Consider the following 19838-nt stretch of genomic DNA (forward strand, 5'->3'; position numbering starts at 1 on the left):
CACTAGGAGTGGCTTTAAAAATCACTTATCTGACACACCCTGGAGAAGTTGTCACATGTGGAAGCTTTAGACAAGTACTGTATATACTCACTTACATGTTTAGTCCAACTGCAAACTGTAGAACAAACACAAAGAATTTGATTTGCTGGCACAGAATGCAGTTTGCAGTTTTACTTGATTTATAAGCAAGTACATATGGTAACCAGACCAAACATGAGAGGAATGGAGTGCTGCGATTGGCTTACATAAATAAATATATCTCAATATTTCTCATGATGAAATAAGTTGGAAGTAGTTTCATGACCTATTGCCTCTAGCTGTGAATAAACAAAGGCAATAACTGTTGCAAAAATCATGAAAGCACAATTATAGATTAAAACTGACATCTTCAAAAATTGACCATAATATGTCACAAGTATTACCTCAAGCCATTTGTAACTCTAATCCTAAAGGCAGTTTAATGATGGCCATGTATTGCCCCCATTGGTGAATAATAAAGAATACCTCCTACAACAATGACTACAGTACAGTGCTAAGTCAATAATTATGTGCATCTTAATGTAATAATCATAATACGTAACAAGTACAATTGCGAGAACTGTTAAGTTCACATGTTTCTGTTATATATTAATTATTAAATCCAACTGTACTGCAAGTCCAAAATATCCGGAGTCCATTCTGAAAACAGTGCAAGTACAATTACTGGTCAATAAGCAATGATGATGACCTTGAACCCAGATGATGACCTTGTACCCTAATGATAAACTAAGTTTCAAAGCAATGTACTCAAAGCTGAGAATTCACCTAGTTTCATCCACAGCATTCATTCTAACAATGTGTCCAGCTATGTGTCAAAAAGGGCTGTGACTATTACAAAAATCACAACAATCTTTTAAAATGGGCTATAACTATTTTAAAACATCACAAAAATTTGTCAAAAAGGACTGTAACTATTTAAAAAATCACAGCACTTTGTCAAAAATGGCTGTAACTATTACAAAAATCAGTACAATAAATAAAAAAGCTGTAACTATTACAAAAATCACAACAATTTGTCAAAAAGGGCTGTAACTTCTAAAAAATCACAACAATTTGTTAAAAAGGGCTAAAACTATTTTTACAAAATCACAGCAATTTATCAAAAAGGGCTGTAACTATTACAATATCACAGGATTTATCAAAAAGAGCTGTAACTATTACAATATCACAGGATTTATCAAAAAGAGCTGTAACTATTACAATATCACAGGAATTTATCAAAATGAGCTGTAACTATTTAAAAAATCACAACAATTTGTCTAAAAGGGCTGTAACTATTACAACAATCGTAACAATTTGTCAAAAAGGGCTGTCACTTTTTTAAAAATCAACAATCTGTATTAAAAAAAGGGCTTTAACTATTACAAAAATCATATCAATTTGTCAAAAAGGACTAACTTTTTTAAAAAATCACAACAATTTGTTAAAAAGGGCTAAAACTATTTTTACAAAATCACAGCAATTTATCAAAAAGGACTAACTATTTAAAACAATCACAGCAATTTGTCAAAAAGGGCTGTAACTATTACAATATCACAGGATTTATCAAAAAGAGCTGTAACTATTACAATATCACAGGAATTTATCAAAAAGAGCTGTAACTATTTAAAAAATCACAACAATTTGTCTAAAAGGGCTGTAACTATTACAACAATCGCAACAATTTGTCAAAAAGGGCTGTCACTTTTTTAAAAATCAACAATTTGTATTAAAAAAAGGGCTTTAGCTATTACAAAAATCATATCAATTTGTCAAAAAGGACTAACTTTTTTTAAAAATCACAACAATTTGTAAAACAAGAGCTGTACTGTTAAAAAAAATCATAACAATTTGTCAAAAAGGGCTGTAACTTTCTTAAAAATCACAACAATTTGTAAAAAAAAGGGCTGTAACTATTACAAAAATCACAACAATTTGTTAAAAAGGGCTGTAACTATTTTTTTTAAATTACAATAATTTGTCACAAAGGGTTGTATCTTTGTTAAAAAATTACAACAACTTGTCAAAAAGGGCTGTAACTATTACAAAAATCACAAAAATTTGTCAATAGGTGCATATTCAGATAACCATGATAACACCAAAATTCATGGCAATCAAACCGCTTGGTGGCTTATGTAGTTTGAGCTTCAGCCTTAGATGTGTGAGGTCGCAAGTTTGAATCCCAGCCAAATAGCAGCTGCCTCGCTTGGTGCTCAGCATTAAGAGGTTAGTGTCACGACTGGTCAACCTGGTGTCAGGATAAAATGTGACTGGGTGGGACATGATACTACATGTCTGCAGCATGATGCCCCAGTGCTAGACATCATTATAAACTGCCACATTGCAGACATCATAACTATATGACTGAAAAATTGTTAAAGCTACATTAAAAATCAAACACATATACACACATGTGACAATCAATACTCAAGTCCTGCAAATGTCAACCTATCTGCCCATTAGCCAAGATGCAAGCACAGTCAGCCATGAAATCTGTGTCAATATTATGCTTTCTATGGATAATTCTTCCAACCCTGTTGAATGTAGAGCAGCTGTTCCATTGTGTTTTGGTGTTTTTTTTGGTCTTCATCTAAACTCGACAGCACAAAAGCATAATTTGTTTAGTATTCAAAGTCCGTCAAGCCAGGACATTTTGTGTCTAATTAGGTCAAATTCTAAAGAATTTTGTTTAGGTACAGTTTTGTAAATGTGTTCTACCTTTAGTAAATGGCAGTTATATTTGATCATGGAACAGAACCAATATCTACCTGAAAGATGTTCAAGACGGTGGACACTTTGTGTCCAATTTGACCTGAGTCTCTTAAGTGTCTTTTTTCTTTAAAGTTATTTTGGATTTTCCTATTTTTAATAGCAGCAGCCATACTTAAAGTTATTATGGATTTTCCTATTTTTAAAAGCAGCTGCCATATTTAAAGCAAAATGGCCTCAGCCAAAATGCTTTCTGTAAAATTGATAAAATTCTACTGAGTGGTTTTTGAGAAGTAAACCAAAAGATTTTCCATTTTTAAAAGTGATAATGCCTGAAAATTAATTCACATTATACAAATCTAAAAGCTCTTATTACCAGATTACTTTCTGTCAAATTTTGTTCGATTTCTGATGGGCAGTTTTAGGGGAAGAAGTTACTTCTACTTTTAGTTGTAAAAGTCATATTGGGCAGTGAACCAGCATCATTTGCAGAAAGCTGAAAGTACTTTATTCCAGGCTGCTGTCTGTCAAATTTCTTCATATTCTTTTGAGCCGTTTCTTAGATGTTTAAAGTTTTTCAATTTTATTTACAGTAGCCATATTTTATCACTGATTGGCATAATATATATGTACAAACTTTCTGTAGCGTGGTCAAAATCTACTCAACAGTTTTAGAAAAGAAATTCTTTACAGTTTTCTTTTTAGATACAATGTAAGTGTCTATTTTGAATTTCTTAGTCATGACAGTCATATCTGAAGGCAAACCATCTAATTTTCTACATACTGTACTACAAAAGTATTTTTGATGGCATGGTTTGTGTCAAATCTGATCAAATTCTGTTCAGTGTTTATTTTTTATATTTTTTAAAAATGTTGTTTCGGTAATGGTGGCCATATCTGATGACAGACTTGCATAATTTGTATAAATTCCAAAGCCCTTCAGGTTGGGATTATCTGTGCCAAATTTGGACAATTCATTTTTTTAAAAGAAATTCACATCACAAAATTAATCAAAGTTCTGAGAGAAGCCAGAATTAATAAGTAATTTCTCTCATTAAACAAATCATCCAAGGAAGATTGTCTGGAAATTTGAGACTCTGAACCAGAGAAGAGACAGGATGAATTCTCTGATGATAAATGAGAGAGGGCTTGGTGAAGGCAGAAATATATTGTCTCAACTACATATAATATATTCACTGATGTAAGTCTGTAATTACTTTTTGAATTTATTTGTTTTAAACTCATACTTCAATTTTCCTTGAGTTCAAATGTTAATTCATTTGTCATCATGTATCACTGAAATTTCATGCATTTCTTCTGATACAAACTGTGAGAAGTAAATTATCTGACTTAAATGATTTATACAGTATCATGTATAATGAGAACTGATTTTTCTGTCTTGAAATGTATGTAGCAAAGGATTGTAGTTAGGACAAGGAGTGAAGTCCATTGATTGGTTTGTGTAATTGAGTTTTAAATTCTTTTCAATGGAGAATAATGAATGTGAGGACTGACATAGCTAGTAATTTACAGCCCACAGCGGGGTGTAATGGTTTTTCTAAGAGGGATAATTATGTCATGGTTCCTGTGGGAATGCAAGTAGCAAGTAGAAAAGACATAAATTCATGTTAATAGGATTGTGTAACAGTATTAGGCTGCAAACTAACCACAGCCCTAGTTCTGCTGAGTTATGACACACAATATCTAATGTAAAAAAAAAAGAGTGAGAATACTGTTTGATCCCAAAAGAAGAAAAGCCTGACATGTATTGAGGTTGGGTATTATAATATTCTATTTGAAGGGGGAAAAAATAGCTCTATATTTTTAAGTCCAGAAGCAGCAAAGTCTTGCTGACATGTTGGCAATTCGAGTCCATTCAGTCGCTTGAATATTTGATGAAATCTGTTTATTGGTATAACAGAATGGTTAATTTCACATAAATTTTAGTAATTCTAAAGAAAGTGAATCATTCAAATATCATGTTCAATGTCATTTTTATTATGTGGATTCATGTTGTTATATTCTATATCTCTGCTAAGATCTCTGTTATTTCATCCATTAATTTCATATTTTATTCTATTGTTTAACTTGATCTGGCCAATAACACTGTGGTCGATCATCTCCAAGATAATGATAACCAAAAAAACAAATTAAAAGTAGGAATCTCACATTACCACCTTCCAACAGTTATGTTGACCCCAAGATTAAAGCAGTGAGTGAGCATGTCATAGAATTGTCTTGGCTTCATAAATATTAATGCCAAATACAGTATTATGAGAAACTACAGAGGAGTTTAGGACATGTACACTGTATGCAAATAAAACACTTTAATCAAAAGGCTAAATAGTTAACATTGTTGCTGCCATTGGAAAAGTGACTTCCATGACTCCCTTCCCACTACTGTGGTCTCAACAAACATGCAAAACAAGATTCTGTCATATACTTGGCAATATACAAAAGAGACATAGCTCCGAAAAAAAAGACATTTTGTACAGTGATTTGTCAGTATACAGTAGCAGACATGCTCAGATAACAACCATAACATGTACCAAGTTCATGAAAACTTAAACGAAGACTAGCTGCAGTCACAAGAGATGGGCATAATATAATACATCTCAGCTGTTACTCAGTATGGAACAAATCGCCTCGAAAATGAGGGCCTAAGGCTCTGCCTTATTTGACTACAGGTTAATTTGGTCCTGACTACCGAGCACATAAATCAGAATAACTACCTAAATATCTTGCTATTGTTTATCAGGCTGTGAGTATTATAATTTATTGCTTTGAGGAATTTAATGCCAATTGTTAGCACATGATACATGGCAGCCAGTATACTGGGTGGAAGAAGAACTCTGAAGGATGCCTGGAAGAACCACCAACCCCAGAAGGATGCCTGGAAGAACCACCAACCCCAGAAGGATGACTGGAAGAACCACCAACCCCAGAAAGCTCCTGCCAAGCATTCTCACGTACCACACTGGTTAAACAATGACTTAATTCAAGCAGGCTGTTTTGAGATGAATGATAATTCCGTAAAGGTAAGCACCTTAGATGACTTGATTATTTTTACAAGTGTACAACATGGTTTTATACTTCAAATGATTTTGACCTGTATACAATCTGACTTGATGCTATTATAGTCTAAGGAACTCACCTTTACAGATCACTGACCTCTCACCTCTGTTCACATGGTTTCAAGTCTTGGGTTTGGCCAATGTGGGTATGTGAGAAAATTCGCCAGTAGCTTCCTGTGGGTTGGTTGTGTTTTCCAGGGTTCTCCTGTGTTCTTCAAATATACCGAGCAACATGCACAGGTATCCACAGTTACATGATTTCAAACTTAACAAATTTCACATTAATGCAATTTCAAATGATTTTTTTTTTTAATTTAATTTTTCTGGTGAAGACTAAAAAAAATACAATTATTTGTCTAAAGCAAACAAAAAAATCATAAAGGATAATGGTAATAAAGTTAACTGAATTTGGTATATATATTTTTCAATGAAAACTTAAAAGCAGAGAAACCAACAATTTCAAGTTAAGTGACCACTCTTGGGAATGCAACTATCGTACAAGTCGGGTATTGGCTGAATAGATTATCTTATGCTGAAAAATGGCATTAAACCCATAACAACCATGTCAACATGAACCAATTAAAATCTAAATACAGTCATATTAAGGTCTGAATTCTGACCCTTTATGAAAAGGACAGTTCTCTTTGCTATTCAGCTGGAGTGGTGAGTAAAAAAAAAAACGAAAGTGCAGTGCTAGCAACCCTGACCTCACACCTACTGACCTCCAAAATATATCAGTAGCTGTAACTTTCCACATTTGGAACACTTATTGGATCCATGCAAGTTCTTATGCAAAAACCCAGAATGCAACTTCATGCTTAGTGACCTTGACCTTTGCTCTAACAAACCCATTCACCCTGATAGATATCTAAACAGTAAGTCTCCCATTCGGAGAAAGTGATGGTTAAGTTGAGCCACCTTTGTAATTGATGGTTAAGTGATGGTAATTGATGGTTAAGTGATGGTTAAGTTGAGCCACTTTTGTAATTGATGGTTAATTTATGGAAATTGATAAGTAATGGTAATTGATGGTTAAGTGATGGTAATTGATGGTTAAGTGATGGTTAAGTTGAGCCACCTTTGTAATTTGCACTGATAACTGGTCAATAATTCTGAAGAAACAAAGTATGGCAGGCAGCTATTTTTAAGGTCACTGACAATTGACACCCCAAGTTCTTACCAAGACTACAATGGCTGATATAAGGTCGCTAAATTCTTTGTGCATACTTTCATGTATTAAGACCATCTCTTGCCTGTTATTCAGAATGATCATAAATTCCAGACTGGTATGATTTACAAGTAATGGCCTGATTCAGATTCATAGTTAGCCTGAACTATCTGTGGCAAAGCATTCCCTTGTGCTGAGTCCAACAAAGGGTTTAAGAAACTAATAAATGTATAGTATTATGAACACCATAGAAGTGTTTTATGGCACCTCTGTGGATTTTTCATGTCAACAAAAGGTAAAGTTCGACTGATGTAAAATTGAATTGCACAAAAATGTAGCAAGCTAAACCCTTAAAGCCAAACAAGTGTAAAATGATGTACAGTACATGGTAAATATAAAATGTACAGATGGTGAAGTTCTGAAAAATGGAAACCAAATGATGGATATTGTTAACAAACAGAAATCCTTTAAACATTGATAGAACTCTTGCCATGCAACAATTCTGCAGATAAGGACTGACCATAAAATTAATACTTTTTGAACTATAGTCTATATTTTATATTAAAAAAATATTTCACTGACACTAAAGTACAGTTCTAGCAGCAGTCAATGTATCATGTGGAACCCAAAAGGAAAATGTTTGCTCTTGTGACCTTGAGTTTTTTGTATGAGAATCAATATGGGGTACCTCTGGAACCTGGATACTTATGAAGTATTAAAGCCAAAAATATCAGTCCCAGTGACCTTGATCTCTTTCACCTAATTATGTTTTTAAAAAATCTGAAACGAAGATATATTTAGTATTGGGCATCAGGGACTTTTAGTTCTTCAGCCATGATGCTTTACATTTTCAAATGCATAATTTTTCCTTCATAGAAACCACTTTATACACAAGAATTAATAATTCACTGTCATTTTACAAACTAGTATAATAATAAATTATGATCAACTTTGAGTATAACTTGCTCTATTGCTATTTTACATTTATTTTTCAATTTCAATTATAAATTGTATTTACAATTCATTATCATGACCCTAGCATCTATTATCTTCTCTATAACCTGTTTAGTGAAATTTATGTATCTTTCATTCTAAACCTATTTAGTTTTTTTGGCCTGAAACATTTTTCTGCATGGTTATGAAATATGCATGACACCAAACATGGTAACTTCCCTCAATTTCTTCAAAGCAAGTAATCTGGTAATCTGGATCAGCAGAATGTTTTGTGTTGAAAGTTTCTTCCACTGTTTTTTCACTGCATATGTTATAAAAAAAAGTTATTTTAATGTTTCTTTGGCTTTTATATCTTCAACCATACTGTCGGAACCACAGTAGCTCAGTTGGTAGAGTGTCAGACTCATAGTCAACAGGTTGAAGGTTTGATACCTACCCTGGTTAGCTTGGGCTGGATCCTTTGTGTCAAATCTGGTCAAATTCTTCTTGGCAGCTTTTGAGAAGCCATTTCTTGGTATTTCTATTTTTAGTAGCACTGGCCATATTTGTTGGTGGATTGGACTTCATGATAGAATGCGTTTCCAAATTTGTAATAATCTATCCAGTGGTTTTGGAGAAGTCATTTGAAGATTTTCTATCTTAAATCATATTTGAGTGTGTGTGTGATTAGGATTTTTAACATAGCTTTAACAATTTTTCAGTCATATCACTACGATGTCTGCAGTGTGGCAGTTCATAGTGATGTCTAGCACTCAGAGGCATCATGCCGCAGACATGTAGCATGATGTCCCACCCACTCACATTATCCTGACACCAGGCCAACCAGTCCTAACACTAGGCCAACCAGTCCTAACACTAACCTCTTAATGCAAGGCAGCTGTTAGTACCATTGTTGTAAGTCATTGGTATAACTCGGCCAGGGGTTCAAACCCATGACCTCCCGCTTCTGAGGCAGATACTCTAACAACTAGGCCACTGGAGCGGTGAAGTCATATTTGATAGTGGATCAGCATCACATGAACAAAATTGAAAGATCTCCATGTTGGGATGCTTTGCATATTTTAGTAAATTTATGTTGATTGGTTTGCAAGAAGTTTTATTTAAAATGTTTTTTTTTCTCCTACTTTTAGCCACAGTGGACATATCAGATGGAGGACCAGCCTCATTGAAAGAAATTTTAAAGAACTTCCTGACAAGATGTTTTCCATAAAAATGTTAAAATCCGTTGAGTGGGTTTTGAAAAGATATTATCTCAAGAATTTTATATTTAAACACTGTGGACCATATTTTATGTAAGACTGGCCTCACTTGGACAAATTTGAAAGATTATGTACAGTATTAAAAATATGGCACCTCCGCACAAAAGTGGCTATGCAATGCCAACTAAAGGTAAAGACCTACATGCTTCCACACTAATGTAAACATTAGGTTCAAACATATAAAGTATAAAAGTAATAATTTTAATATTCCGTAAAATAAAAAAAAATACTCTCATGCCAGGATGCATTCTATCAACTTTTGTCAAAGTTTGTTGAGCATTTTATTTTTAAAAATGAAACCAAATGGCATTGCTATTTTTAGTAATGACAGACATATTTCTGAAGGTGGATCGGCATCATACAAATATATTTGAGTTTCATGCCAGATGCATCTGGCATTTCATCCCTTATATATGTGTGTGTAATTGACTGACAGGAAACACTGAACTAGTTTAAATAGAGATTATTGTAGTGACAGGGATTTGTTATTGATTTTTTCCTCATTCAGAACTAAAAGATTTGAAATATGAAATATCCTTTAATTATAATTCCTGCATCCTACAACAGTGGACTCGCTCTCTCCCTCTTTCTCACTCTCTGTCTCTCTCCTGATGTGATCTCAAACTTAACATGACATTATGGATGTCATCAAAGTCAATTTTGTAACATTTATTCCAAGTTTACAAGGGTTAGTGGTTGCCTGATGGCTTTAAATATGTTCTGATTTATATTTAGGCATAATCACAAGCAGTAATAACTCAGTGTGTGTCTATTTCAAGAACTTAAAAAGAAAACATGCCACTGAGCATTTTCATTTTATTTAGATCATAAATATCACCACATGCTGCACATGCTTTGTAAAGTCCTCTCCTCAGAGTTATTTTTCAAACAGTATTCACTGATTTTTCAAGCACTTCCAAAAGTTTTTAATGTGTATTTTTCTCGTTAACATTTAACTTTATCTCTGTTATTTAGTTCACTGCATAGGTAGAAAAGTAAAAGAAAAAACAAGAATTAATTAGTGTGCCACAAAAGCAAAGAAACTAGTCCATCTATTACTAACACTGTTCTGTGTCACTTAATCCACTCATTTTTATTCCATTTTATCAATTTATTTATTTATTCATCATTTTTGGGAAATAAGAAAATAACAAACTTTTACATTCCTTCTGATAAATTCAATGAGTTCTGGAAAAAAATCAAGCGGTTGTACAATAAATTCAAGCACCTTCAAGGCTGTACAACCAACATGCACAAAACGATGTTTCACCTGATATGATTATTCCATCAGTACACTTCAACAGTAATGAATGTTTGTCTCAGTCTAGAATTACATCACACATATTATCAAATGGAGGCTATTACGGTGGTATATAGTGCAGTCAGTAATGTTTCGACAATGTAACTCTTTGCTAATTTGATTGCTAAATTTCTGCAGCAAATTGTCATGAAGAAACACATTTTTCAATTTATACAAATACAATAAACTATACAAATGGAAGATTTTCTCCATACCTGAACTTTAAAATACCATTTTTATGAACTGCATCGAGTAAATAACTCACATTAAACATACTACCATATCTACCAAAGTGAATCCTAATTTGTGGTAGACCCATGCCTGCAATCATATTAAACTATTTAAATGAAATCTGACAGTATCATCAGTATCAAACCCTTGAGAGGAAAACCTGTACGCCAGACCAATAAATACCTTACAAAGACCAAAAAAAACTTACATGAAAAAATGTATTCATACATTATATAAGATCAACAGTTTTAAAACACAAATGCTACACACTAAGACATTTTTACACATACTTACATAATTATTTACATTTCTGAAACTTTATTTCATTCTTTTTACTTATAACAATATCATCTTCCTGCTTTGGCTAAGCAAGAAGCTTTTGATGGATGCTCCCTTCTTCATTTCAAAATTTCTTCCATGCAGTTTTGTCCTGAAGCGTTCCTCCAGATCAATTTTTTGTATGCTCGACACCACCACTTTAATGTCTATACTGCATATTTTACAAAAAGCATGTGAAGATCCTAACTTGGATACATCTACAATGTCAGGGAAGACTTTAATCCAATCAGCCTGAAACTTGCAACGACCTCGGTTGTACGACCGTACACTGATGAAAAAGGGAAAAGCCGTATAAATTACGGGTAAACTGTACAAGTTGACACCTATACTGAGTATAAACAATGTACACTGATGAAATAAAGAACACTACAATGGAGTACCTGGCCTGATTGACAGATGGAGTACCTGGCCCAATTGACAGATGGAGTACCTGGCCCATATGACAGATGGATTACCTTTGGCCGATTGACAGATGAAGTACCTGGTCTGATTGACGGATGGAGGCCCTGATTGACAGATGGAGTACCTGGCCTGATTGACAGATGGAGGCCCTGGCCCAATTGACAGATGGAGTACCTTTGGCCGATTGATAGGATGACATCAATCTGAATGCTGAATATTATACACAATTCTCACAGCCAATGAATTATAATTTTTTTTACCAGGTCAAGAAATCAAATTCTAGTTAGAACAAAATCATACTGTCTCCATACTTAATACATAAGCCTCTGAGAGCCAAACCAAACCAAGCATTTCTTTGAGGAGGGTCTCTGGGCTGGGTAATCTGCTACTTGTAAATTCATGAAACAATACTCAACATGCCAGCTGATTACAAAATGTTTCTCATACACAAAAGTGTGTGTCAAAAGACACTCAAGGAAGGTGGGCAATTCTTCATTCTAGCCACTTAATCAGATCACATATTACATGCACCAGTGTTATTATAATCAATTATGGACCTGACATAATGAGTTCTAGACAACCAGCATATTTAATGCAAACATATCGATTACAGATGCATCATTAACTGTTTTCAAGTGCTCAGATTTTGCATTCAAGTTGTCATGGTAATAGCTTTTCCAATTATCATGGGTCCTGGTAAAAACAAATTTAAAATATGTGGCAGTCAAGGTGACCTAGTAGAAAATTGTATTAAAATATTGTGAAAAAAAATGTATTGGCCCAAAATATGTAATGTGTCTTGTTGCAATCATGTGTGCAATATTACTACTACTGGCGCCAGGATAAGACATACTAAATGGATTTTAGTAACTTTTAAAGGTTTTTCTCCAAATATTTGTTGATAAAATTGCGATAAAATTTCAACAAATATAAAAAACAAAAATTATTACGAATGCTTGAAGATGTACATGAAAATAGGTTAATATACATCATTCGCAAACGCATGTGACACACACGGATGGCAAATCATCCCACCAGAGGTCATGAACATTTGAGAAAGACAGAAAGAGACAACATTTTAGGATGGCCTAATTATCAAGCTAAATGGTAGGCATGAAAATGATCTCTCCAAAGCATTTAGATCAGTAACAAATCTAAATGTGTTCAAAACAAAAACATGACTAATATCTCAAAAGGCAGTTTTCATTGGAAATATTTAAATACATACACTACAATTTATTCTTTTAATGCATTTCATATACACTTTGTACCCTTATACAAAGTGTTTTTTCTCTCTCATGTACATGTATTTACAAGTTTGTTCACCATGTGGGCCTCAGAGAAGAACAGTATTATATACTGAGTTACACTCATCAAATAAATTATTATTATTATTATTATTATTATTATTATTATTATTATTATTATTATTGTTGTTGTAACAAACAATTCATTGCTTTTATGTTGAAATGTGTAACTTTACAGTACAATTCTGTAGGATGTCTATATACCTTGGCTATATCGACACGGATCAAGTTAAATCAGAAGTCAATTCCTGTGATTTTCGTTAGGAACAGATCAACGCCTACAGAATTTGTTCTGATAATCGCTGAATTTAACTGAACAAGTAATTGCATGTTCTTTTCACCTTTTGTTTTTACTTTAGTCTGTCACTGATACCAAGCAAATGTTGTTTGGTCATGCAAGTTTAAAGATAAATGGAAAAATAATACTCGAGACGCCTAAAATATAATTAATTCCATTTGGATGCCCATGTTCTTAAGTGCTTTTGATGCAACTTGGCGTGTGTTAATAAACACCAAAGTAGACCAAACAAATAGAGATTTTTGGATTTATTTACATCAACTAACAATCTAGTTCTACCCCCACACACACACATTCAACCAATATCTGAGTAGTACAATCTGGAATTTGTTTCAGCTCTAGGTGGGTGGGTCTGACAATCAGGTTATATAACTGTTTAATGATGATGATGTTCTAGGATTAACAAAAATTGTCAGCACAGGATAGGATACACGGCAGACAGTATAACTGGTGGAGGAAGCACCCAGAACAACCCCACAAAGGACCAATTTACAAGCTTTCTCAAATATGCATCTAAACCAAAGACAGACTCGAACCCATCTTGACAGATGAGATGGCAGTAAAGGCCACCCAGGGTCATGCTAAATGATGAATACACTCATCAGTGGTCTCATTAAAATCAAGGTGCATACTAAATCTGGATGAAATCGAATTGTAGTAAAGCAGCCTTCTCATAACATTTTTTAACTAGCCAGATCAAAATTAAAAGTAAGGCAATGCAACAGTATAAAAAAATATTGTTTTGTAAGTGTAGATGGCAAGTATGTTAACATTTGTAAAAGCATATGTTTTTCATTTGTTGTTCGCAGCAGTGCTTTATGGGACATTAGCACAACAGTGGCTACTTGGTGCCAACTAAATATATATGTTCAAAAAATGTAAAAATGATCTGCAAAAAAAAAAAAATCCAAAGAAATTAAACCCTTCCATATAAATGTTTACATGAAGTGCAGCATGAAAAAAATTTAAACTGTTCAAAAAACCTGTTCAAATTATGTAAATAGTTTACAATATAATGAATAAAAAACAAAAACAAAAAAATAAACACATGTAAAGTCCTTAAAACAAGATTAAAATTTCTTCTATAAACTGCATTCCCTTAAAAAGTTTAAATTTTTCTCAGGTGTTACATTCTTTGTACAGTATTTTCAAGAAGTCATCAAAAACATTACGTCTCACAGATGAAAATTAAAACTTAATTTTATTATCCCAGACAAATTTATGGTGCCAAGGTTTGAGGCCCTCGGGCTCACCATTCACAATTTATGAGTTAATAGAGGTGAGAGATACTGACAGGTAGTGGGTCAAAATCACTAGCTTAAAGCACAACTAGAATAAATATGTCCAAAGGTTCAGGAGAGAGAGAGAGAGAGAGAGAGAAAGAGAAAAAGAGAGAGAGAGAATGTGCCAAACATCATGTGTGTGTGTGTGAGAGAGAGAGAGAGAGAGAGAGAGAGAGAGAGCAAGCGAGAGAGAGAGAGAGAGGAGAGAGAGAGAGAATGTGCCCAAACATCATGTGTGTGTAACAGAGATAATGTGCCTTAATGTGTGTGTGAGAGAGAGAGAGAGAGAGAGAGAGAGAGAGAGAATGTGCCCAAACATCATGTGTGTGTGAGAGAGATAGAGAATGTGCCCTAACGTGTGTGTGTGAGAGAGAGAGAGAGGAGACAGAATGTGCCCAATCATCATGTGTGTGTGAGAGAGAGAGGGTTATATACACATATAGTACATGGTAGTATTATCATATTTTAACATCAAGATTTTATGATTTTAGTAATCCATCCTTTCAACCTATGTATGCACTAGTACATTTATGCATAAATCTATGCAGAACTAAAATATATATAGACACATAATCACATACACACACATACTCCTAAGTACACATGTTTGTACCTATACACACACTTGCATTTAAAGACATACAATGATATTAATTAGTACAGTGAACCTTCCTGTACCAGGCATTGCAGTGGACAATGGCAAGGATCTAGGCTTTATATCTATGTACAGTCTTACAGGATCGCTGTACATAAGCATGTATACTTAACCCATTAATACTTCTAAACATGTATAACACTTATCTTATGATGGAATAGTAAACAGAGATCAATTAATATTCAGCTTAAAAAACAAATATTTGTAAGATTGCCATTTTGTATCAAATTTTCCCATGTGCCGTTGTGTATGCAGAATACTTTTCTGACAAAAAGTTTAGGTTCATTTCATTTTTTTATAATGAGACATATTTGGCAATTCATTATTAAATCTACATTTATAAATACATAATTTCAACTGTATTTTCATTTTTGTATTATACCAAACAGAAAATTCTCTCTTTTATGGATAAAGGTTGTGTAGAATTCAATCTTTATCCAACCAATAAACCTAGTCAATATTGATTCTGTTTTTGGATACTCCCATAAAATATGCAATAAAACCTCTACAGAACCGTTACAGAAATTGCTTGAGATCACTCCGGTTTGCTGTTTTTCTTCAGAAATGATTAGTTGCCAAAATTCTGTGTAAAATCTCATTCTGAAACCATTCAAGTCTAGGGAATCTGGTTACCTTAAGAGGCAAGTAAAAAAAATCTTATTTCACTCATTCTCATTTAAATTGTCAAATTCTGCAGTGTATTACATTTTTCAATTGAGGCTGGCTCCAGATTACTGCAAATGAGTGTTTTGTAAATTCTTTTGCACACATGGGCATCATATATTAGAATCAATACTGACATCAAATGTACTTTGTAGATTGTTTATGGCATTTCAAAACTTTCTCGAAATTCTAGAAAATTTACATCGAATCCAAATTTATTGAACTTATGAAGATTGATACATGACCCATCTTCATTCACAAAGTCATTAATACAGATGACTCCTTTCTCAATCCAGTTTTTGTATATTACACTAGTATTTGTAATAATAATGTACAGACTGATCCATATTTGCATTGGAAGAAATTGTTAGTTTTTGACATTAAATTTATTATACAATTTTATTTATGCTGAAAATATATTGATTATCTATTCAAAACCTATTCAGGCATTTATTATCTCTTTTTAACTCATTAACTCCTTGCACCACGTTTACACATAAGGAGGTAGTAGTCTACTCCCGAACTCTTTAGCGTCAAGGTCAGGTTTGATACACTAAAGCAGGTGGTAGTATCGAAAGATAGGTGTAGCTCTCCAATGATACCAAATAATCTGGACATTCTAGTTGCACCATAAAATACAGAGGGGAAAACCTAACTTTGGACACGATTTTTTTCCACCCAAAATTTGGCCGAGGTTGGAATCCGATTTTGTGTCTAGATTTTAGACTGCTGGGTCTCAGATCCAAGGCAGACCAGTATTAACTGCACACAGACAGGCAAACCTTTGCTTAAAGTAGGATAAGATGGGCATTTGGAATAAAGAGTGGTCTCGATATGAAAATGATGGGTCTGTTAAGCAAAAAAAATAAATAACTTTTACCCTTCTGCTCATGCGCGAGCAAAATAGCCAATGAAAAACAATGTTTCTAACACAACTAGGCATTAGATTAATGGGAAATCTCTTGGAACTTGATGTATTAGGATGTATTCAGAAATAGCCCCCAAAATGTGTTTCCTACTTGCATTTCTGGTGAAAACAACAAAAACCTCCAGGGTTTAATGAGTTAAGAAAATGTATTTCTCTTATGACACTATGGTCATAAACTAAGTAACAGAAACACTTAAGAAATAATTATCAAAGTTAAAAAATGAAAATGTATGTGAATCTTATAGCATTATGAAAAAAAGCCAAAATTATCCTTAAAATAAATTTCTTCAGGTCCAAAGAACTGAATGTTCTGAATGAATTTCTGATCCTGTACTGGTCTGCCAACAGTTCAAAATGACATTGTCCAGTACTCCTTTGAATAATTCACAGTTCCAGAATAATATTCTAGTCCAATAAGCAATTTGTAGTTCCAATTTATAATCTAAACAAATGTTTCCTCTCAAATAATATTTAAACACAACATAAAATATGCCTGTAGACTCGATGTTACAACAAGAACACAATAAATAAGAGTGACTAAAACTACCCAGTTCCATGTATCTATATACAAGCACAAGAGGTGAAAACACATTTTGCTACTACTAGCTATGTGACTTTTCACAAATATCTCATATCGTAAAACAACCCATATGACCTAACCCATCCAATGGGAAATAACATAATTCCTCTAAGAACTCGCCGAACCAACCTGTCCAATGGGAAACAACCCCAAACTCATAAACAAGTTTTATTATTAATATTACTATTAATAGTCATAAACGTCTAGGTCAACAACTATTTATAGATCCTATAATCTTCGCTCTTAATATCTTAAAACAGAACCTATACCCATAGACAAAATTTAGCTATAGACAATTACTACAATTTACAGTCACGAATAAAATTTGCAAAAATAGTAGATATACATAACATTCCAAATAGGAAAACAATTTCTATTTTTGGGAGATGAACAGGTAAGATGTTTATTTTTCCATTTGGGCTCAAGAGTTCATGCTTCTGATTCAGACTATCTTAACTGAATTCACAAACATATGGATATTAACCATTTTGATATGAACATTATTATACTCATGATTTCCTTTAATAATGGCTCTTTTCTACTCTAAACTTGAAAAAAAGGTGAATCTAGCTTTTGGAATACACTACAACTTGATTTGCTACACTTAATAGCAGATCAGTACTAGTTTTGATAATGCCAAAGTTTTGATGACTATAATTCTACCAATGGGGGTTAGTGATCTTTTTGACCACTGCAGAAGTAAATTTTTGGCTATCTGATTTTGTTATTATAGTTTAATTTAACCATTTTGTTCAGCTTTGAACAGAAGTTAATATTACCACCTTTTCTACTTCCAGTCAAGATTACTTTCTGTTTTATCAATATTTATACTAAAGCCAAAAGTTTTCAGTACTGATAAAAAAGATCCAATTACAGGGACTTTTCAAATCCATCAAAAGCAAGTGATCTTATCAAGGGTAGAAAATGCAGACATACTACCAAGGTGCCAATCCATGTCTACTTAGCAACCAAGAAGTAAAGTTTTCCATGGCACAGCCTTTTCTTACGCAGTCAGAAGTAGAGGAAAAGTGGTTTTCCTGAGCTCTACTTATGTGTGATTTTTGTCTTAACATCTGCTTTCAATGTAATTTATGGACTGTATATTTAATGCAGTCATATTCTGACTTGAAAATTACCTCAATCAACGTTTGGGAGATAAATTCACTGCAAAGGTAAAATGGAGTTGTCCAAGGCTACTACTAAAAATAAATGCCTAAAATGTGAACATCAAAATAATAAGAAAAGATTTATCACAATGCATTCTTGTTACAATTACATATCATTTGTGTTACAATTACATATCATTTGTGTTACAATTACATATTATTTGTGTTACAATTTCATATCATTCTTGTTACAATTACATATCATTCTTGTTACAATTACATATCTACATATCATTCTTGTAACAATTACATATCATTCATGTTACAATTACATATCATTCTTGTTACAATTACATATCTACATATCATTCTTGTTACAATTACATATCATTCTTGTTCCAATTACATATCATTCTTGTTACAATTATATATCATTCGTGTTACAATTACATTTCATTTGTGTTACAATTACATATAATCTGTGTTACAATTCCATATCATTCTTGTTACAATTACATATCTACATATCATTCTTGTTACAATTACATATCATTCTTGTTACAATTACATATCATTCTTGTTCCAATTACATATCATTCTTGTTACAATTATATATCATTCATGTTACAATTACATTTCATTTGTGTTACAATTACATATCATTTGTGTTACAATTCCATATCATTCGTGTTACAATTACATATCTACATATCATTCTTGTTACAATTACATATCATCTGTGTTACAATTACATATCAAAATAGGAACTGGAGAAGATAAGCTTTATTATTTTTCTTGAACATTTCCCATTATCACATGCATCACATGTGTTGGTAAAGTGGAATGCTAAATTGACCTATCTTCAATACAAGAAACCATACCATAATGGAATGGTCCAAGGGGAAACTGGTCTTTAAAGTAACTTGACCAGTCTGATTGCATGAGTGGTTGGATCAACTATTCAAATATGTTTTGGGCAAGTATCCAAAAGATCCAAATGGAAATTGTCTCCATAACCTCCTAAATTTCATGACTGACATAGGCTAATCAAATTAATTTTTGATAAGATGTCATAAAATGAACTGAAAACATTTCCATTATTTGGAATAACAGCTAGAACATATAACTACTGATCCTTGATTCATCTCCAGACTTCAAAAAAAGGGGAACAAGTATTTGTGCCTTCTGACGTATTAAGTTTGCAAGTCAGTGGTTCAAGAGTGTCATTTAATGACAGCTTTAAAAGTTTCACAAAAAAGAAACAAGCCAAGAAGCTTCTGAATTAGTCCTATGACATCTGTTCCTGAAGCCCATGTACAGAGTCTGGATTGTTTTACCTGCAATCCCATTCATTCCTGATGAAAATTTCACCCACATGCAATATTACTCCCAACATTTTATGTTCAGAATTTTTATTTTAAATCATAATTCTTGACAAAACCATAATTTTCTCATGTTCTTTTTATTTTAATCATTTAAGTTTGTTTAGAATTGCTAACACTATGCTTTATTCAAAGATGTATGCCAAAGTTAAATTATATTTTGAGCTGTCTTCCATCTCTAT

At 33.0% G+C, this 19838-nt stretch overlaps 1 protein-coding gene and 1 long non-coding RNA gene across 2 annotated transcripts in view; one reads left to right on the forward strand and one right to left on the reverse strand.

Annotated features, from left to right (window-relative positions):
* Positions 1 to 19838, reverse strand: part of LOC149797278 (transmembrane protein 45B-like) — a 37176-nt gene that overhangs the window by 15023 nt on the left and 2315 nt on the right. The window lies entirely within an intron of this gene.
* Positions 5131 to 9925, forward strand: LOC149797279 (uncharacterized). Its single transcript, XR_016421506.1, has 2 exons — positions 5131 to 5765; positions 9054 to 9925. It is a non-coding gene; the product is annotated as an uncharacterized LOC149797279 (long non-coding RNA).

The sequence above is a fragment of the Sinohyriopsis cumingii genome, chromosome 6 (assembly GCF_028554795.1).
Source record: "Sinohyriopsis cumingii isolate HCF-2022 chromosome 6, ASM2855479v2, whole genome shotgun sequence".
Lineage (NCBI taxonomy): Eukaryota > Metazoa > Mollusca > Bivalvia > Unionida > Unionidae > Sinohyriopsis > Sinohyriopsis cumingii.